This window comes from Pongo pygmaeus, chromosome 19, assembly GCF_028885625.2.
Source record: "Pongo pygmaeus isolate AG05252 chromosome 19, NHGRI_mPonPyg2-v2.0_pri, whole genome shotgun sequence".
Classification (NCBI taxonomy): Eukaryota; Metazoa; Chordata; class Mammalia; order Primates; family Hominidae; genus Pongo; species Pongo pygmaeus.
This window is the reverse complement of record NC_072392.2, coordinates 6705367-6727729: the sequence shown is the minus strand read 5'-3', so window position 1 is coordinate 6727729 and position 22363 is coordinate 6705367. Positions and strand designations below refer to the sequence as shown.

The 22363-nt window shown below is 44.6% G+C and overlaps 1 protein-coding gene across 1 annotated transcript in view; it reads right to left on the bottom strand.

Moving 5' to 3' along the window:
• Positions 1-22363, bottom strand: part of LOC129016885 (polyunsaturated fatty acid (12S)/(13S)-lipoxygenase, epidermal-type-like) — a 66035-nt gene that overhangs the window by 32679 nt on the left and 10993 nt on the right. The window contains 3 exon segments of the mRNA XM_063655935.1: positions 8721-8930; positions 11585-11755; positions 14086-14304. The gene's annotated coding sequence lies outside the window, so the exon portion shown is untranslated.

The window sequence follows — 22363 nt, the reverse complement described above, 5'->3', positions numbered from 1 at the left end:
AACCACCTTGCAGCCTCTCCCCACTGCAGCCTCCTCCCACCACTTTTCCAGCACACACTCACCCACAGCCCATGCTCACAGCTTTTGTCAGTATGAGTGTGGGCAGATCTCACCTCCCCTCCCCTGCCAGCACATGTGAGCACACCCTGCTACCCCATCACTATCAGCACAAGCACGCATACAGACACCACCACCACCACCCCCACTAGTGCCCGGTTCCCACCGACGCATGCATATCCCACCATGCCATCACCACCAGCGCTAGTGCATGCATGAATGCTGCCACCCCACCCCCACTGGTGCCCTGCCACTGCTGATGTGCAGGCACCCTACTGTGCTGCTGTGGCTGCTGGCACACACATGTGAGCACGGATCCCACTGCCACTGCCACAACAAAGCACTTTGGCCAGCACCCAACCAGCAGAGTGTTATGGCCAGTGAGCCAGGAACACCTTAGCCCCCCTTATTGCAGCAAGTTTCTAACCTCGAAGGGCCAGAGAACAAAGCTAGGGCCCAATACTAGCCCCCCAGAGTTAGAAGATGCAGACCAGGAGTGATAAACTGAGCCTTGGCCCCCTGAAATACTTTAAACAAAGACAGTTGACTGAACCCATGTTGTACCACAGTCAAACCCTCAAGGGCATCAAAGAATATAAGATCAAAAAACCCCATGCAAAGGAAAGCAGCTTCAAAGATCAAAGGAACATCAGCCCACACAAATGAGAATGAACCAGCTCAAGAACTTTGGCAACTCAAAAAGCCAAAATGTCTTCTCACCTTCAAATGACCACACTAGTTATTTGGCAACGGTTCTTAACAAGGCTGAAATGACTGAAATGAAAGATACAGAATTCAGAGTCTGGATAGGAATGAAGATCATTCAGATTCATTAGAAAGTCAAAACCCAATCAAGCCCAGGCACGGCAGCTCAGGCCTGTAATCCCAGCACTTTGGGAGGCTGAGGTTGGTGGATCACAAGGTCACAAGACCAGCCTGGCCAAGATAGTGAAACCCTGTCTCTACTACACACACACACACACACACACACACACACACACACACACATGCCAGGAATGGTGGCAGATGTCTATAATCCTAGCTACTTGGGAGGCTGAGGCAGAGAATTGCTTGAACATGGGAGGCAGAGGTTGCAGTGAGCCGAGATTGCACCACTGCACTCCAGCCTGGGTGACAGAGCAAGACTCTGTCTCTAAAAACAACAACAACCACCACCACCACCACTACCAAACAAAAAACCCAATCAAATGAATTTAAGGAATCCAATAAAATGATACAAGAGATGAAAGATGAAATAACCATTTAAAAAAAGAACTAAAATGAGCTGATAAAGCTGAAAACTCTGTATAAGAATTGCATAATGCAATTTCAAGTATTTACAGCAGAATAAACCAAGTGGAGGAAAGAATCTCAGGGCTTGATGACCAGTTCTTTGAATCAACTCAGTCAGACAAAAATAAAAAAAAGAATAAAAAAGAATAAACAAGATCTCCAAGAAGGCTGGGCATGGTGGCTCATGCCTGTAATCCCAGCACATTGGGAGGCCAAGGCAGAAGGATCACTTGAGCCCAGGAGTTCAAGGCCAGCCTAGGCAACATAGTGAGACACCATCTCTATTAAATAAAAAAATTTTTAAACCTCTGAGCAATATAGGATTATGTAAAGAGACAAAATCTACGACTTACTGGTGTCCCTGAAAGAGAGGGAGAGAAAGCAAGCAACTTGGTAAACATATTTGAGGGTATTGTCCATGAGAATTTCCCCAACCATGGTAGAGAGACTGACATTCAAATTCAGAAAATACAGAGAACCCCTGTGAGATACTGTACAGGACAACCATCCCCAAAATACATAGTCATCAGATTTTTCAAGGTCGACATGAAAGAAAAATATTAAAGGCAGCCAGAGAGAAGGAGCAAGTCACCTACAAAGGGAACCACATCAGCTTAACAGCAGTCCTTCCAGCAGAAACCCTACAAGCCAGAAGGCACTGGGGGCCTATATTCAGCATTCTTAATGAAAAGACATTCCAACTGAGAAATTTCATATCCAGCCAAACTAGGCTTCATAAGCAAAGGAGAAATAAGATCCTTTTCAGACAGCAAATGCCAAGGGAATTAATTACCACCAGACCTGCCTTACAAGAGGTCCTCAAGGGAGTGCTAACTATGGAAACAAAAGACTTGCCAGCCACCACAAAAAAACACATTAAGTACGTAGACCATTGACACCATAAAGCAACTACACAATCAAGTCTGCATAATAACCGGCTAATATCACAATAACAGTATCAAACCTGCACATATCAATATTAACCTTGAATATAAAGGTGCAAAATGCCCCACTTAAAAGACACAGAGTAGTGAGTTAAAAAACTAGACCCAACTATATGCTGTCTTCAAGAGACCCATCTCACATGCAGTGACACCCACAGGTTCAAAGTAAAGGGATGGAGAAAAATCTACCAAGCAAATTTAAAACAAAAAAGGCAGGGGTTGCTATTCTAATTTCAGACAAAATGGACTTTAAACCAACAACAGTCAAAAATGACAAAGAAGGTAAAAGATTTAATTTAATGAGAAGAATTAACTATCCTAAATATATATGCACCCAACATAGGAATACCTAGATTCATAAAACAAGTTCTTAGAGAGCTACAAAGAGACTTAGAAAACCACACAATAATAGGGGAAGACTTCGATACCTCCACTGACAGAGTTAGACAGATCACTGAGGCAGAAAACTAAGAATGATATTTGGGACCTGAACTCAACACTTGACCAAATGGACTTAACAACATCTCCAGAACTCTCCACCCCAAAACAATAGAATATACATTCTTCTTATCTGTACATGGCACACACTCTAAAATTGGCTACATAATCGGCCATAAAAATGGTTTTCAGCAAATTCAGAAAAACTGAATCATACCAATCACACTCAGGACAACAGGGCAATAAAAATAGAAGTCAATACTAAGAAGATTGCACAAAACCATACAATTATATGGACATTAAACAACCTGCTCCTGAATGACTTCTGAGTAAACAAGGAAATTAAGGCAGGTATCAAGAAATTCTTTGAAACTAATAAAAACAAAGAACTTATCAGAATCTCTGAAACATACTCAAAGCATTATTAAGCAGAAAGTTAAATCCTCACATCAAAAAGCTAGAAAGATCTCAAATTAACAACCTAATATCACACCTAGAGAAATTAGAAAAACAAGAGCAATCCAACCCCAAAGCTAGCAGAAGATAAGAAATAACCAAAATCAGAGATGAACTGAATTGAGACTTGGGAAACCATACAAAAGACAACAAAATCATAAATTGTTTCCTTGAAAAAATCAGATTGGTAGACCACTAGCTAGACAAATAAAGAAGAAGAGAGATCTAAGTAAACACAATCAGAAATGTCAGAAATGACTTTACCACTGACTCCAAAGAAATACAAAGGAAAAAGAACCCTCACAGACTATTATCAGCACCAGTGCATACAAACTAAGAAACCTACAAGAAATGGATAAAATTCCTAGAAACACACAACCTCCCAATATTGAACCAGTAAGAAATTGAAATCCTGGTCCCAAAATTGAATCAGTAATAATTAAAAAAAAATCCCTGCCTACCAGGAAAAGCTCTGGACCAGATGGATTCACAGCCAAATTCTATCAGATGTCTAAAGAAGATCTGGTACCTACTGAAACTTTTCCAAAAAGTTGAGAAGGAGGGACTCTTCCCTCACTTATTGTTTGAAGGCAGACTCATTCTGATACCAAAACCTGGCAGAGACACACAAAAAAAGAAAACTTCAGACCAATATCCTTGATGAACATAGATCCAAAAATTTTCAACAGATTACTGGCAATCTGAATTCATCATCACATCAAAAAGTGAACCCACCACAATCAAGTAGGCTTTATCCATGGGATGCAAGGTTGGTTCAATATATGCAAATCAATAAATGTGATTCATCACATAAACAGAACTGAAGACAAAAACCACATGATTATCTCGATAGATGCAGAAAAGGCTTTTCAATAAAATTCAACATCCCTTCATGTTAAAAACCTCAACCAACTAGGCACTGAAGGAACGTAACACAAAATAATAAGAGCCATCTATGCAAACCTACAGCCAACATCATCCTGAATGGGTAAAAGTTGGAAGCATTCCTTTTGAGAACCAGAAAAAGACAAGGATGCCCTCTTTCACTACTCCTATTCAACATACTACTGGAAGTCCTAGCCAGAGCAATCAGGCAATAGAAAAAAATAAAAGACATGCAAATAAGAAGACAGGAAGTCAAACTATCCCTGTTTGCAGATAATATGATTCTATACCTAGAAAGCCCAATAGTCTCTGCCCCAAGGCTCCTAGATCTGATAAACAACTTTAGCAAAGTTTCAGAATACAAAATCAATGTATGAAAATCAGAAGCATTTTTATACACCAACAACATCCAAGCTGAGAGTCAAATCAAGAATGCAATCCCATTCACAACAGCCTCACACAAAAAATAAATACATAGGAATATACTTAACCAGGGCAGTGAGAGATCGCTACAATGAGAATTACAAACACTACTGAAAGAAATCCAAGATGACACAAACAAACGGAAAAACATTCCATGCTCATGGATAGGAAAAATCAATATTGCTAAAATGACCATATTCCCCAAAGCAATTTACAGATCTAATGTTATTCCTATCTAACTACCAATGAAATTTTTCACATAATTACAAAAAACTATTCTAAAATTCATATGAAACGAAAAAAATAGCCCAAATAGCCAAAGTAATCCTAATAAAAAAATACGAAGCTGGAGACATCACATTACTTAATTTCAAACTATATTATGAGTCTACAGTAACCAAAACAACATGATTCTGGTACAAAAACAGACACACAGACCAATGGAACAGAATAGAGAGCCCAGAAATAAAGTCACACACCAACACCATCTGACCTTTGACAAAGTCAACAAAAGCAATGAGGAATGGATTTCGTATTCAATAAATGGTGCTGAGATAACTGGCTAGCCATATGCAGAAGACTGAAACTGGACTCCTTCCTTTCATCATATACAAAAATCAATTCAAGATGGATTAAAGACTTAAATGTAAAACCTAAAACCATAAAAATCCTGGAAAATAGCCTAAAAAATACCATTCTGGACATACGACCTGGCAGAGATTTCATGATGAAGAAAGCAAAAGCAACTGCAACAAAAACAAAAATTAACAAGTTGACCTAATTAAACCAAAGAGCTTCTATACAGCAAAAGAAACTATTAATAGAGTAAACATACAGCCTACAGAATGTGAGAAAATATTTGCAAACTATGCATCTGGCAAAAGTCTAATATCCAGAATCGATAAGGAACTTAAACAAATTAACAAGCAAAAAACAACCCCATTAAAAAGTGGACAAAGGACATGAGCAGACACTTTTCAAAAGAAGACATACATAGGGCCAAAAAGCATATGAAAAAAATGTTCAACATCACTAATCATCAGACAAATGCAAATCAAAACCACACTGAGATACCATCTCATACCAGTCAGAATGGCTATTAATAAAATGGCAAAAAATCACAGCCGCTGGAGAAGTTGCACAGAAAAGGAAATGCTTATATACTGCTGGTGGGAGTGTAAATTAGTTCAGCCACTATGGAAAACAGTTTGGCATTTTCTCAAAGTACTTAAAACAGAACTACCATTTAGCCCAGCAATCCCATTATTGGGTATACACCCAAAGGAACATAAATTGTTTTGCCCTAAAGACATGTGGACACATATGTTCACCATAGCACTATTCGCAACAGTAAAGACATGGAATCAACCTAAATGCCCATCAATGGTAGAACAGATAAAGAAAATGTGGTACGTATACATCATGGAATACTACATAGCCATTAAAAAAAAGATCATGTCCTTTGCAGCAACATGGATGGGGCTGGAGGCCATTATCCTAAGCAAACTAACGCAGGAACAGAAAACTAAAGACCACATGTCCTCACTTATAACTGGACACAAAGAAGGGAACAACAGACACTGGGGCCTACTTGAGGGTGGAGGGTGGGAGGAGAGTGGGGATCAAAACAAACTACCTATCAAGAAACCTGTTTATCACCTGGGTGACAAAATAATCTGTACACCAAACCTCTATGACACAAAATTTACCTGTGTAACAAACCTGCATATGTACCCCTGAACCTAAAATACATGTTTAAGATTTTTAAAAATGCAAATTTAAAGGATTTGGTTTTCCCTTGTAATTGCATCTTCATGCAATATGTAGATATCCTCATGTCCTCCTTCTTTGCTCCAGTACATTTGATAATTTATTGGCACATACTCAATACCTTTTGGAAGATCCGACTTAAAAGGGACATTGTTTTCAAGAGACAAAATATAATTTCACTATCCTTAGTTTTGCTATTTTCAGTTTCACTCTCTAAAACATGACATCTCCTGTAAGGGAAAAACTTTGTCTCCAGATGTAAGAAAAGCAGCCTTAATTACACTTTATCTAAAACAATGAGACAACCCCTGGACTTTCTCAGACTGGTTGGCTATTGTAGGATGTGGATTCCTTGTCTGAACCCCTACAATGAGAATTAGCCTCTATAAGAGTATTGGATCCTTTTAAAAACCTCCCTTTCCTCTTCCCCCAGCTTGGGACTCCCCAACTACTCCTTGCCCTTCTCCCTATTCATTCATGAGAGAGAACATACTTTAGATGTCCTGTCTCAGAAATACAGAAGGAGCCTGAGGCCCATTGGATATTTTACCTTCATGCTAGGCCCTATAGCTCAAGCCTTCCTTCGTTGTTTCTGAGTTGTCATGGCAACAGCAAATTTGATTCAAGCCACAGTTGATTTTGCGCTAGGTCATACTTCGCACACTTCTGTACCCAAGTGGTTCACATCTTTGTCCTGGCTGCAAACCCCCAACATTTTTCAACCTCTAACCTTACCTCTTATGAGATCCTTTTGTTTGCTCCTTCTCACATTACTATTCACCATTACCAAAACCTTAACCTTGTTACCATTTCTCTCCCAACTGAAGTACAACCACCATGACTGTATTTCAGCCACCTAAGCTCTAACCTTTCCCTGTCCTGATCTTTCTGAAGTACCTCTTATAGATCCAGATCTCATTTTCTTTGTTGATAGTTCATACCCCTGACCTCAGAAAGAGGCTTCCAGGCTGAATATGCCATTGCATATATCCACAGTCCCATAACATATGAGGCTTTACCCAGTGCAAATTATATCAGATAGAATAATTTGTGGCTCTCAGAAGAACCTACACTTTAGCTAAGAATCAGAGTTAACATCAACACAGATAACAGATATGTTTTTAGGGTATTACATGACTTTGACATGTTGTGGAAAGCCAGGGAATTTGTGACTACAGCCAGAACACTAGTTTAAAATGGGAAATGTGGGTGACCTCCTAGAGGCCTTATTATTACAAGAGCTGGCCATACTCAAGATAGAAGCTTATATGGGCAATAAGACCCGTAAGGCAAGGGAAAGCTCAGCTAATAAATATGCTAAGTAGCAGTTTATAAATCTGTCCCAGTCCCACTGTAATCAGACCAGATATTAAGCCTACTTAGTTTGCCAATGTATCCTCTAATTGAGGACATTAAAATATCTCAGTTAAAGGCCCCTGAAGATGAAAAGGCTAATTGAAAACAAGGTGGATGTTTTACCCACCAAAAAGTCCAAAGATAGGCTTTGAAGACACTAAGAAGGCTACTTGGTCTCTCCCCGGTCCCTGATCTGAAGTTCAGTCTTCACAAAATTTTTCATCATGGGAAAAATACTGACTCAACTCCTTCATCATCATTTATGGGGAAACTTCACTCCTTACTTGGAATATCTGCCAAAAATAGAATTCTGGAAAAGTTATAAAGGTAGAGCAAGGAAGAGAGCCACCTCTAGCAGGACTTTCTCTGTTGGCAATGATATTTTATTCAACTTCCTAAGTCAGTGTTATTAATATGCCCTGGCCATTGTTTTTATGTTCAATTATTGACTAGAAGCTTTTCCACGCAAGAAGCCCACAGATACAACTGTTTGTTCTGTTAGAACAAATTTTCCCCTCCTGAGGAATTCTACTTGCCCTGTCAAGTGACCAGGGAACTCACTGCACCAGTAAAGTCATCCAAAAAAATCCAACAGTTCTTCCTCTGTCTCCCAAATTACATGATCCTCACCATATCCAGTCATGCAGAATGACTGAACAAGCAAACAGACAATTAAAACTAAAATTTTCAAAACATTCTGAGGTGAGGCCAGGTGTGGTGGCTCATTCCTGTAATCCCAGAACTTTGGGAGGCTAAGGCAGGAGGATTACTCGAGACCAGCCTGGACAACTTAGTGAGACTGCATCTCTAGAGTAAAAATACATATTTATATTTTTAAAACTTTCAGAGAACTCAACCTTCCATGGCCCAAGGTCTTTCCCTTGGTCCTAATTGCTCTCTAGCCGTTCCTTGTTAGACCACACCAGCCCCCTCAAAAAATAATTACTAGCAGAACTATGAGAATTCCCTACTCTATGTGGGCAACAGAAGATTCCAGTGAAGTTAATTCACATTATTTCAGAATGTGAGACATGCCTTGAATGCATGTCTCACAACTTAAAAAGTACAGGAGTTACTTATAATAAAAATCTACTTCACCTGGAGATCTTAAACCGGGGCTCTCTAGGAGGATTATGGCTGCCTCTGCCGAGTCATGCAAGTTGTCAGAGAAGCAGGGGAAAGCCTGCAGTCACAGGCCTCACCCAGATCCCATGCACACCGAAGGGCTGGTCTCACTCCCACCACGTCCGCCGCAACACCTCTGAGTCTGTTTCCAGGCAGAGGGCAGGCTTGAAAACTTGCCCGCACCTGTGAAAGAAAAGGGCTTTATTTAGTTCTTCCCCCACCTGTGAAGTCTGCACGCTAGATCCGCGTCCTCCCCCAAGTTCCCGCCAGGAGGCTTCTTGCCCCACTCAAATTGTTACAAAGTTCAGCTAGGGAAGTCCTTCTCGTGGTAGGGTTTTACCCCCTGCTCCTCTGGCCTCCCTCCTGATGGATCCCAGCGGTGCCAGGCAGGAATAGGCTACGTGGGGATTCAGTGAGCTCCCAGGGCCTCCCTGCTGCCTCCTCCGCCCCTGTATTTCACTTGGCCCCGTTCTCCAACTTGACTCAGCTCCAGGGGAAGTCGGAAGCATCTCCCGGAAGCAGACCTTCAGCTTCTCCAGTGGGGAGTGTGTGTTCCGGAAAGGAGGGTCTCCCTTTCCCACTTCCGCAGTTGGGGCACTCACAGTATTTGGGGTGTCTCCTGGGTCCTGCAGGAGCAGTCTGCTTCTTTCAGAGGGTCTGTGGGCCCTCTCTCAAAATATTTTTTTAAATATTAAAAGCAGCTGGTGATAGGGTTTGTCCCCACCAAATACCATGTTAAAATTTGATCTCCAACGTTCAAGGTGAGGCCCGGTGGGAAGTGTTTGGGTAATGAGGACAAATCCCTCCTCAACGGTTTGGTGCCTTCCCGTTGGTAATTAGTGAGTTCTTGTTCTATTACTTCACATGAGAGCTGGGCTGGTTGTTTAAAAGAGCCTGGCATCTCTTTTGCTCACTTTCTCACCGTGTGACATGCCTGCTCCCCCTTCACCCTTCAACATGAGTAGAACATTCCTGAGTCCCCTATCAGACATAGATACTAGTGACATGCTTCTTGTACAGTCTGCAGAATCATGAGCCAAACAAACCTTTCTTCTTTTTTTCTTTTTTTATGAGATGGAGTCTCGCTCGGTAGCCAGGCTGGAGTGCAGTGATGCGATCTTGGCTCACTGCAACCTCTGCCTCCGAGGTTCAAGTGATTCTGCCTCAGCCTCCCGAGTAGCTGGGACTACAGGCGTGCACCACCATGCCCAGCTAATTTTTGTATTTTTAGTAGAGACGGGTTTCACCATGTTGGCCAGGATGGCCTTGATCTCTTGACCTCATGATCCGCCCACCTCAGCCTCCCAAAGTGGGAGGCCCCTCTTTTCTTTATAAATTACCCAGCCTCAGGTATTCCTTTATATTAATAGTAATGCAAAACAGACTAACACAGTTGGAGAAATGGATTCCAGCTTTACATAGTAGAAGCCATACCTTAAAATGCGTTGAGGGGGAATACCAGTAAGTACCAAGCCAAAGAGCTCTCAGAGAACCCCTCAAAGATCCAAGCCTTGGAGTTACCCGTTTCCTAGAATATATGAAAGTGAGAAATGCCAGGACTGGCTGAAAGTCTATATATGGAACAATGCCCAACCCACATACCCCACCTTACACATAAGATACACCTTTGTCAACACCCTAGAGTTTTATTCTCTGGAGAAACTAAAATGAAGAGGATCTGAACTTAGAGCATTAGGTACAGAGATCAGCTGGATTGGGGGATAAGGTAAAATGGGGATAACGTCAAAGTCTGCAAAATCAACACTGAAGCCCCATCCTTCTTCCCGCTCCCTGCCCCTAGAACATCAGGAGCCAGGTGTTGTTCTGAATTCAGGCAATTGGAAGAATTATCTATTAAAAAAAAATTCTGGGCCGGGTGTGGTGGCTCACGCCTGTAATCCCAGCACTTTGGGAGGCTGAGGCGGGAGGATCACAAGGTCAAGAGATTGAGACCATCCTGGCTAACATGGTGAAACCCCGCCTCTACTAAAAATACAAAAAAATTAGCCGGGTGTGGTGGCGGGCACACCTGAAATCCCAGCCACCTGGGAGGCCGAGGCAGGAGAATGGCGTGAACCCAGGAGGCGGAGCTTGCGGTGAGCAGAGATCTTGCCGCTGCACTCCAGCCTGGGCGACGGAGCGAGACTCCAACTCAAAAAAAAAAAAAAAAAAAAAAAAAAAAAATTCTGAATTGCCCCAGAGAAAATATCTCCAAATATCAATATCTGGGGATGCCCCAATAATCACCACCAGACTACTCGGAAAAATTCACAACACCACCTGTACAGATAGAGCTTCAGTTCTTTCTTTTTATAGCCAGTATTTTCCTGAGGATAGTTCTTGCTCTTGGTCCTTTACTAGTTGTTAACTTGAAACACTGTGAACATTTTCAACGAGCAAAGGCAATCTTTATTTCAGGAATAGTGTTTCTAAGTTTTCTGTGGATATTTAGTGCCATTTGTTCTATCTTTCCTGGAGTATACTTTGCAGATGACTCTCAAATCTGTGTGTCTAGCATGGACATTTCCCTGAGCCCTGCACATTCACACACAACATCTTTTTCTTGAGGTACCTCCAGCTAGTCAAATGCAAGGTTTCAAAAAAAAAAAAATTAGTCACTGCTCTCCCTCTAACCCCTCATTATTACTGTCACCACATCATTGTCCTCATCTACACTGGTGTTTTGGGTAATGTTATTCCCGTAGACATTCATCCTACAAATTTTCAGTCAATTCTGATTCTTCTAACTCTTCTTCACCCTTCCCTCACCACCAAGCCACTGATTCAGTGTTTATTGAATTCCCCACAGCTGTCTTTTCCTTGCCCTTCCCACTCACCTTTCCCTCATTATCATCTCCTATTTGGACTGCTGATGTAGTGTCATAATTGGCCTCACTCCACCACCTTTCTTCAATCTTCAAACTTCTGCCAAGTTAATCTTTCAGAGGACCTGCTCTGATCATCATCCATATCAGAAATCAACATTGGCTCCCTGCCATCACTGCAACCTAAAAATAAACAACAAACAAACCAACATCTTTCCAAATTCAGTGCGTAGATTAATCTTCCTATACCTCCTTTTTAATGATAAAAAGTAATATATTTCTGGGAAGATAGTTTCAGTGGAGGCAGCATAGAATTTGGATCTTCCTGGATATCCACATAAAAACAGACAGAACAACTAGATAGCAAAATCAAATACTCATGTATCACATTTACAAAAAGCTAGACAAGTAATCCCTGCGAACTCCAAAACAGGACAAACCACCAATAGCCATAAGACCTATGTGTTATCCACATCTCACCTGTGCAAGAGAACATGGAAGAAAACAACAGGACATATGACAAACCTGAAAATGGTAAAATTGTAGTAGGCCAATTTGGGAACAACAGCTGGAACTAGGAGGGATCATGCCCATTTGTTTCAGGCCATTCTTGCACTGCTGTAAAGAAATACCTGAGTCTGGCTCATTTACAAGAAAAAAGGTTTAATTGGCTCATGGTTCTACTGGCTGTACAGGAAACAGTGGCTTCTGTCTCTGGGAAAGCCTCAGGAAGCTTCCAATCACGGAAAAAGGCAAAGGGGGAGCAGGCACATCACATCCTGAAGGCAGGAGCAAGGAAGAGGGGGAGAAGGTGCCTGATATGGTTTGGATCTATGTCCCCACCTAAATCTTGTGTCAAATTGTAATTTCCAAATGTTCGAAATGGGACCTGGTTGGAGGTGATTGGATCATGGGGGTGGATCTTTCATGAATGGTTTAGCACTATCCCTTGGTACTGTTCTTATGATAGAGTTCTCATGAGATCTGGTTGCTTTAAAGTGTGTGGCACCTCTCCCCGCTCTCTCTCTTCCTCTGGCTCCAGCCATGTGGCTGTTCCTCCACCTTCCGTCATGATTTTGTTTCCTGAGGCTTCCCAGAAGCCAAGTAGATGCCAGCATCATACTTCCTGTTCAGCCTGTGGAACCATGAGCCAATTAAACCTTTTTTCTTTATAAATTACCCAGTCTCAGATATTTCTTTATAGCAATGCAAGAACAGACTAAAACACTGTCACATACTTTTAAACGACCAGATGTCAGGAGAAGTCACCCACTAGTGCAAGAACAGTACCAAGGAGATGGTGCTAAACCATTCATGAGAAATCTCCTTGATGATCCAGTCACCCCCTACCAGGCCTTACCTCCAACAATGGGGATTACAGTTTGACATGATATTTAGAGGGGACACAGATCGAAAGCCTATCACCACTCTAATAGCAAGTAGGTGCCAGGCCCCATGATAAGACCTAAAGATTTAAGGGAACTCCTGAAACTGGTCAGCCAAGGCTGTCTTCCAGGATGGAGCAGAACACTTCAGAGAAACCCTTGGAAAAACTCAACCAAAATAAATGAAAGAAAAGATCCAGAAAAGCATAGGGCGGGGAAACAAAGCCAGGAAATCTCGGAAAGCAGGCCGTCATGTTTTTGAACATTACAAGATCAAAAATGGATGGGGATCCAAGAAGTTAGATGTGTTATCTGAACAAGCTTCTTTTTATTAACATGGAAAATAAAATTCACATAAAAATTGTGGGTGGCAAGCCATCCAGGTGCCGAGGCAAGAGACTGAGGGCATGAGCTGTTCCAGTATAATAAAATATATAAAACAACAAGAGTTATACTAGATCTAGATCATCGACATGATTATATATGAATATCATTAATCATTAGTTTGTAGCAATTACTCTTTATTCCAATATTATAATAATCCTCGCTCTATAATCATAACCTAGGAAAAACCAGGCCATACAGAGATAGGAGCTGAGGGGACATAGTGAGGTGTGACCAGAAGACAAGTGCGAGCCTTCTGTTATGCCCAGACAGGGCCACCAGAGGGCTTCTTGGTCTAGCGGTAACGCCAGTGTCTGGGAAGACGCCCATTGCCAAGCGGACCGTGGTCTAGGGGTAGCCTCAGTGTCAAGGAAAAACACCCGCTACTTAGTGGACCGGGAAAAGGAGTCTCCCTTTCCCTGGGGGAGTTTAGAGAAGATTCTACTCCTCCACCTCTTGTGGAAGGCCTGACATCAGTCAGGCCTGCCCACAGTTATCTGGAGGCCTAACTGTCTCCCTGTGATGCTGTGCTTCAGTGGTCACGCTCCTAGTCCGCTTTCATGTTCCATCCTGTACACCTAGCTCTGCCTTTTAGATAGCAGTAGAAAATTAGTGAAAGTACTAAAAGTCTCTGACATGCAGAAATAATGGCGTAAGCTGTCTCTCTCCCTCTCTCTCTCTGCCTTGGCTGCCAGGCAGGGAAGGGCCCCCTGTCCAGTGGACACGTGACCCACGTGATCTTACCTGTCATTGGAGATGACTCACACTCTTTACCCTGCCCCTTTTGCTTTGTGTCCAATAAATATCAGCACAGCCAAACATTCGGGGCCACTACCAGTCTCTGCGTCTTGGTGGTAGTGGTCCCCCAGGCCCAGCTGTCTTTTCTTTTATCTCTTGGTCTTGTGTCTTTATTTCTATGCTCTCGTCTCCGCACATGGGGAGAAATCTGCTGACCCTGTGGGGCTGGTCAAAATGGCAATAGAAAAGCAGTGAAGTCAAATCCCATACAAAGTTACTATAAGAAAAGAGAAAATAAAGGGCAAAATAATATCATTACACAAAATAAAAGCACAATGGAAAGATGAACAAAAACCAAAGCAAAGGATCAGAAAAAATACTAAAAGCTGTAATTCAAGAAAATGCGGGGGGGAACTTGGCAAGATAGCCAAATAGGAACAGCTCTGGTCTGCGGCTTCCAGCAAGACCAATGAGGAAGACAGGTGATTTTTGCATTTCCAACTGAGGTACCCAGTTCATCTCATTGGGACTGGTTAGGCAGTGGGTGCAGCCCATGGAAGGCGAGCAGAAGCAGGGTGGGGCGTTGTCTCACCCGGCAAGTGCAAGGGGTCAGGAACTCCCTCCCGTAGCCAAGGGAAGCCATGAGGAACTGTGCCATGAGGGACTGTACTATTCAGCCCAGATACTATGCTTTTCCCACGGTTTTTGCAACCAGCAGACCAGATTCCCTCAGGTACCTACACCACAAGGGCCCTGGGTTTCAAGCATAAAACTGGGTGCCCATTTGGGCAGACACTGAGCTAGTTGCAGGAGTTTTTTTTTTTTTTGTATCCCAGTGGCACCTGGAACCCTAGTGAGACAGAACCTTTCACTCCTCTGGAAAGGGGACAGAAGCAAGGGAGCCAAGTTGGTCTTGCTCAGCGGGTCCCACCCCCCTGGAGATCAGCGAGCTAAGATCCACTGGCTTGAAACTCTTGCTGCCAGCACAGTAGTCTGAAGTCAACCTGAGATGCTCGAGGTTGGTATGGGGAGGGGCATCCGCCATTACTGAGGCTTGAGGAGGCGGTTTTCCCCTCACAGTGCAACAAAGCCACTGTAGCCAGACTGCCTCTCTAGTTTCCTCCTCTCTGGGCAGGGTATCGCTGAAAGAAAGGCAGCAGCCCCAGTCAGGGGCTTATAGATAAAACTCCCATCTCCCTGGGACAGAGCACCTTGGGGAAGGGGCAGCTGTGGGCACAGCTTTAGTAGACTTAAGCGTTCCTGCCTGCCGGCTCTGAAGAGACCAGTGAATCTCCTAGCACAGCACTAGAGCTCTGCTAAGGGACAGACTGCCTCCTCAAGTGGGTCCCTGACTCCCATGCCTCCTGACTGGGAGACATCTCCCAGCAGGGGTTGACAGACATCTCATACAGGGGAGCTCCGGCTGGCATCTGGCAGGTTTCCCTCTGGGACTAAGCTTCCAGAGGAAGGAGCAGGCAGCAATCTTTGCTGTTCTGCAGCCTCTGCTGGTGATACCCAGGCAAACAGGGTCTGGAGTGGACCTCCAGCAAACTCCAGCAGACCTGTAGAAGAGGGGCCTGACTGTTAAAAGGAAAACAAACAAACAGAAAGGAATAGTATCAACATCAACAAAAAGGATGTCCACACCAAAACCCCATCCAAAAGTCACCAACATCAAAGACCAAAGGTAGATCAATCCACGAAGATGGGGAGAAACCAGTGCAAAAAGGCTAAAAGTTGCAAAGACCAGAATGCCTCTTCTCCTCCAAAGGATCACAACTCCTTGCCAGCAAGGGAACAAAACTGGATGGAGAATGAGTTTGACGAACTGACAGAAGTAGGCTTCAGAAGGTGGGTAATAACAAACTCCTCCAAGCTAAAGGAGCATGTTCTAACCCAATGCTAGGAAGCTAAGAATCTTGAAAAAAGGTTAGATGAATTGCTAACTAGAATAACCAGTTTAGAGAAGAATATAAATGACCCGATGGAGCTGAAAAACACAGCATGAGAACTTCGTGAAGCATACACAAGTATCAATAGCCGAATCGATCAAGTAGAAGAAAAGATATCAGAGATTGATCAACTTAATGAAATAAAGCATGAAGGCAAGATTAGAGAAAAAAGAATGAAAAGGAATGAACAAATCCTCCAAGAAATATAGGACTATGTGAAAAGACCAAACTTACATTTGATTGGTGTACCTGAAAGTGAAGGGAGAATGGAACCAAATTGGAAAATACTCTTCAGGATATTATCCAGGAGAACTTCCCCATACTAGCAAGACAAGCCACATTCAAATACAGGAAATACAGAGAACATAACAAGATACTCCTCAAGAAGAGCAACCCCAAGACACATAATCATCAGATTCACCAAGGTTGAGATGAAGGAAAAAATGTTAAGTGCAGCCAGAGAGAAAGATCGGGTTACCCACAAAGGTAAGCCCATCAGACTAACAGCGGATCTCTCTGGAGAAACCCTGCAAGTCAGAAGAGAGTGGGGGCCAATATTCAACATTCTTAAAGAGAAGAATTTTCAACCCAGAATTTCATATCCAGCCAAACTAAGCTTCACAAGCAAAGGAGAAAGAAAATCCTTTACAGACAAGCAAATGCTGAGAAATTATGTCACCACCAGGCCTGCCTTACAAGAGCTCCTGAAGGAAGCACTAAACATGGAAAGGAACAACCAGTAGCAGTTTGCAGTTGCAAAAACATACCAAATTGTAAAGACCATCGACACTATGAAGAAATTGCATCAACTAATGGGCAAAATAGCCAGTTAGCATCATAAAGACAGGATCAAATTCACACATAACAATTTTTTTTTTTTTGAGATGGAGTCTCGCTCTGTAGCCCAGGCTGGAGTGCAGTGGTGTGATCTCGGCTCACTGCAAGCTCCACCTCCTGGGTTCACGCCATTCTCCTGCCTCAGCTTCCCGAGTGGCACCCGCCATGATGCCTGGATAATTTTTTGTATTTTTAGTAGAGATGGGGTTTCACTATGTTAGCCAGGATGATCTTGATATCCTGACCTCATGATCCGCCCACCTCGGCTGCCCAAAGTGCTGGGATTACAGGCCAATGGAACAGAACAGAGGCCTCAGAAATAACACCACACATCTACTACAACCATCTGATCTTTGACAAACCTGACAAAAACAAGCAATGGGGAAAGGATTTCCTATTTAATAAATGCCGCCCAGTCTGGGAAGTGAGGAGCGCCTCTGCCTGGCCGCCACCCCGTCTGGGAGGAAGTGAGGAGCACCTCTGCCCAGCTGCCCCATCTGGGAAGTGAGGAGCACCTCTGCCCGGCTGCCACCCTGTATGGGAAGTGAGGAGCGCCTCTGTCCGGCCGCCCCATCTGGGAGGTGAGGAGTGCCTCTGCCCGGCCGTCACCCCGTCTGGGGGGAAGTGAGGAGCACCTCTGCCCGGCCGCCCCGTCTGGGAGATGAGGAGCATCTCTGCCCGGCCGCCCCGTCTGGGAGGTGAGGAGTGCCTCTGCCCAGCCACCACCCCGTCTGGGAGGAAGTGAGGAGCACCTCTGCCCGGCCGCCCCCTCTGGGAAATGAGGAGCGCCTCTGCCGGGCCGCCACCCCGTCTGGGAGGAAGTGAGGAGCGCCTCTGCCTGGCTGCCCCATCTGGGAAGGGAGGAGCGCCTCTGCCCAGCCGCCACACCGTCTGGGAAGTGAGGAGCGCCTCTGCCTGGCCGCCACCCCGTCTAGGAGGTGAGGAGCGCCTCTGCCTGGCCGCCCAGTCTGGGAAGTGAGGAGCGCCTCTGCCTGGCCGCCCAGTCTGGGAAGTGAGGAGCGCCTCTGCCCGGCCGCCCAGTCTGGGAGGTGAGGGGCGCCTCTGCCCGGCCGCCCAGTCTGGGAGGTGAGGAGCGCCTCTGCCCGGCCGCCCTGTCTGGGAGGTGAGGAGCGCCTCTGCCCGGCCGCCACCCAGTCTGGGAGGAAGTGAGGAGCGTCTCTGCCCGGCCGCCCCATCTGGGAAGTGAGGAGCGCCTCTGCCCGGCCGCCCGGTCTGGGAAGTGAGGAGCGCCTCTGCCCGGCCGCCCGGTCTGGGAAGTGAGGAGCGCCTCTGCCCGGCCGCCCCGTCTGGGAGGTGAGGAGCGCCTCTGCCCGGCTGCCACCCGGTCTGGGAGGAAGTGAGGAGCGCCTCTGCTCGGCCGCCCCCTCTGGGAAGTGAGGAGCGCCTCTGCTTGGCCGCCCCGTCGGGGAAGTGAGGAGCACCTCTGCCCGGCCGCCCCGTCTGGGAGGTGAGGAGCGCCTCTGCCCGGCTGCCACCCGGTCTGGGAGGAAGTGAGGAGCGCCTCTGCCCGGGCGGCCCGGTCTGGGAAGCGAGGAGCGCCTCTGCCTGGGCGGCCCCGTCTGGGAAGCGAGGAGCGCCTCTGCCCGGCCGCCCCGTCTGGGAGGAGAGGAGCGCCTCTGCCCGGGTGGCCCCGTCTGGGAAGTGAGGAGCGCCTCTGCCCGGGCGGCCCCGTCTGGGAAGCGAGGAGCGCCTCTGCCCGGCCGCCCTGTCTGGGAGGTGTACCCAACAGCTCCGAAGAGACAGCGACCATCGGGAGCGGGCCATGAGGACGATGGCGGTTTTGTTGAAAGGAAGAGGGGGGGAAGTGTGGGGAAAGGAAGGAGAGATCAGATTGTTGCTGTGTCTGTGTAGAAAGGGGTGGGCATAGGAGATTCCATTTTGTTCTGACTAGGAGAAATTCTTCTGCCTTGGGATGCTGTTGATCTATGGCCTTTCCCCCAGCCCCATGCTCTCTGAAACATATGCTGTGTCAACTCAGGGTTAAATGGATTAAGGGCGGTGCAAGATGTACTTTGTTAAACAGATGCTTGAAGGCAGCATGCTCTTTAAGAGTCATCACCACTCCCTAATCTCCAGTACCCAGGGGCACAAACACTGCAGAAGGCCGCAGGGTCCTCTGCCTAGGAAAACCAGAGACCTTTGTTCATGTGTTTATCTCCTGACCTTCTCTCCACTATTATCCTATGACCCTCCCATATCCCCCTCTCCGAGAAACACCCAAGAATCATCAATAAATACTTCATAAATTTAAAAAAAAAAAAAAAAATGGTGTTGGGAAAACTGGCTAGCTATATGTGGAAAACTGAAACTGTACACCTTCCTTACATGTTATACAAAAATTAACTCCAGATGGATTAAAGACTTTAACGTAAGACCTAAAACCATACAAACCCTAGAAGAAAACCTAGGCAATACCATTCAGGACATAGGCATGGGCAAAGACTTCATGACTAAAACACCAAAAACAATGGCAACAAAAGCCAAAATTGACAAATGGGATCTAATTAAATTAAAGAGCTTCTGCACAGCAAAAGAAATCACCATCAGAATGAACAGGCAACCTACAGAATGGGAGAAAATTTTTGCAAGCTACTCATCTGACAAAGGGCTAATACCCAGAATCTACAAGGAACTTAAACAAATTTACAAGAAAAAAACAACTCTATCAAAAAGTGGGTGAAGGATATGAACAGACACTTCTCAAAAGAAAATATTTATGCAGCCAACAAACACGAAGAAAAGCTCATCATCACTGGTCGTTAGAGAAATGCAAGTCCAAACCACAATGAGATACCATCTCACGCCAGTTAGAATGGCGATCATTGAAAAGCCAGGAAACAACAGATGCTGGAGAGGATGTGGAGAAATAGGAATATTTTACACTGTTAGTCGGAGTGTAAACTAGTTCAACCATTGTGGAAGACAGTGTGGCGATTCCTCAAGGATCTAGATCCAAAAATACCATTTGACCCAGCAATCCCACTACTGGGTATATACCCAAAGGATTATAAATAATTCTACTATAAAGACACATGCACACATATGTTTATTGCAGCACTATTCACAATACCAAAGACTTGGAACCAACCCAAATGCCCATCAATGATAGACTGGATAAAGAAAATGTGGCACATATATACCATGGAATACTATGCAGCCATAAAAAGAATGAGTTCATGTACTTTGCAGGGACATGGATGAAGCTGGAAACCATCATTCTCAGCAAACTAACACAGGAACAGAAAACCAAACACCGCATGTTCTCACTCATAAGTGGGAGGTGAACAATGAGAACACATGTACACAGGGAGGAAGAACATCACACACTGAGGCCTTGTCAGGGGGTGGGGAGCAAGGAGAGGGAGAGCATTAGGACAAATACCTAATGTAGATGATGGGTTGGTGGGTGCAGCAAACCTTCATGGCATGTGTATACCTAAGTAACAAACCTGCACATTTTGCACATGTACCCCAGAACTTAAAGTATATTTAAAAAAGAATCTAACTCTTGATTAATGGATATAACACCTTATTTTATTTTTCTGAAGAAATTGCTTATCAAATTTTTATTTTCACATTTTTTTTCTACATCTTCCATCATTTCTGCTTTCTCCAAGTTCCTTTTTCCTATTGGTTTGGATCTCTTTCTTCCAAGTTGGAGGCTGTCTTTAAACATTTGGCGATCCTGGGCTGCCTGTTTCTATCTAAGTGTGACTCACTAAAAAGGTGAATGAGAACTGTGAGGGAGTAGGTGAGGCTTGTCCACAGAAGCACTTACAACAAGGTCGTTGGACAGCAAACTGGCTTTTAAATTGGAGTGGGACTCCAAGATGTCAGAATGTGGAGGTCTTTTCTCTGGAGCCACTCGGTTATCCAGAGAGAATGTGTCAAACCTCCTGCTGGCAGTGAGGGTGGGGAGGCGTGCAATGGGTGGGTGGAGACAGCTGGGGTGCGCCTGCTGTAGGAGGAGGAAGGGGGTCCATCCTCCCCCTATACAGGCCATGTAGCCCCCCTGTTTTTAGTCCCATGCCTCATGCCTACCTTCTGTAGATTTGGATCTCCCCATCCTCAGCACCTAGAGTTCTACAAGACCACCCCACTTCTGCTTGTAATTTTCCTCATCTGCAGGGAGCCAGGTAGTGATCCCCAGCTCTGCCAAGTCAGCTCCTGCTCCTCTCCCTCTTCCAGATATTTGCGGGACTCTCTCATCCATGTTCATCTCTTCCCTCATATTATCCCCTTATGAGTTTATATATTCTTGATTCCTTTATTGCCATTTCAGTGGAGTTTTGGAAGGGGGAAGTGAGCAATCTGCCGTGCTTACTCAGAAGTGGGCTGCATTTTAAAAACAAAATCGGCTGCATTGCTCAAAGATGAGGGAGGGTTTAGGAAAACCAATTTGTGTGCAAGGCATACTTTTTCATAGATATATGTACGCATGCCTCACATGATGAAACTCCTGTGAGAGGGGCCAGCCTGTGAAATTCCCAGATAGTGAACATAGGACCCACCTCATTGAATTGCTATGAGGATTAAATGAACTAACACAAGTAAAATGCTTAGCCAAGGGCCTGGCATTTGAATTCTCAAGGGATAGCGTGGTGATTATTCTGAGTTTTGGGATGAACTTGACTAAGGGCTCTGGGGATTTAGGGGAACTTCTCTCCGTCCTCTTCTGTGCCCTGAAGGAGGAAGCACTTTCTGCAGGCTTCTCCTGGGAACCCCACCAGCCTGTGGATCTCAGAGCTCTTTGGAGTTTGAGAAGGGAATGGGAAAATCCCTCTGGTCTTTACAACTCTGACACTGCATAATCGGCATAAATGGGGGATCTCAGCTCAGACAGGAATGTTCTCGTTTCTTGGCATGATCCTGTCTTTTTGCAAACACAGTCACTTTGTGTCTGGCTCATCAGCCCTCTTCCAAAGGTTTCTTCTACTCAGTCCCACCATACACATCGTTTTCAACATTAAAGTCACTCTTTAATTTGTAACAAAGAGATATGGGTTCTAGTTCTGTCTTTGCTACTAATTGCCTAGAAATAGCTCAAACTTGGGATCTAGATTTGATGTGCCTGATTTGAATCCCAACTCTGCATGAGCCATGTCCCACGGGCAAGCACTCAGTCCTCTATGGGCCTTGGTTTCCTCATCTATCAAATGAAGATAATAATAGTTCCTAACTCATAGAGCTACGATGGGGCTGAAAGAAATAATCCACGTAAAGCGCCCAGTCTGCTACTCAGAGTTCAGATAAAGCTAGCTGTAAGGATTACTATCTTTCCCAATTTAGACTCTCCCACAAACTTAGTCAGGTACAACTTGAGGTGAGGAATCAGAGGAAATGTGATTTCCTTTTGTCTGTAGCTTTTACTAGACCACATAGCAACTGAGCAACATAGCAACTAATGAAAGCAATTCTGTATAGTTCCAAGTCCAGGAGCTTACTTTTTCAAAAAGATGTCATTCACACTTAAA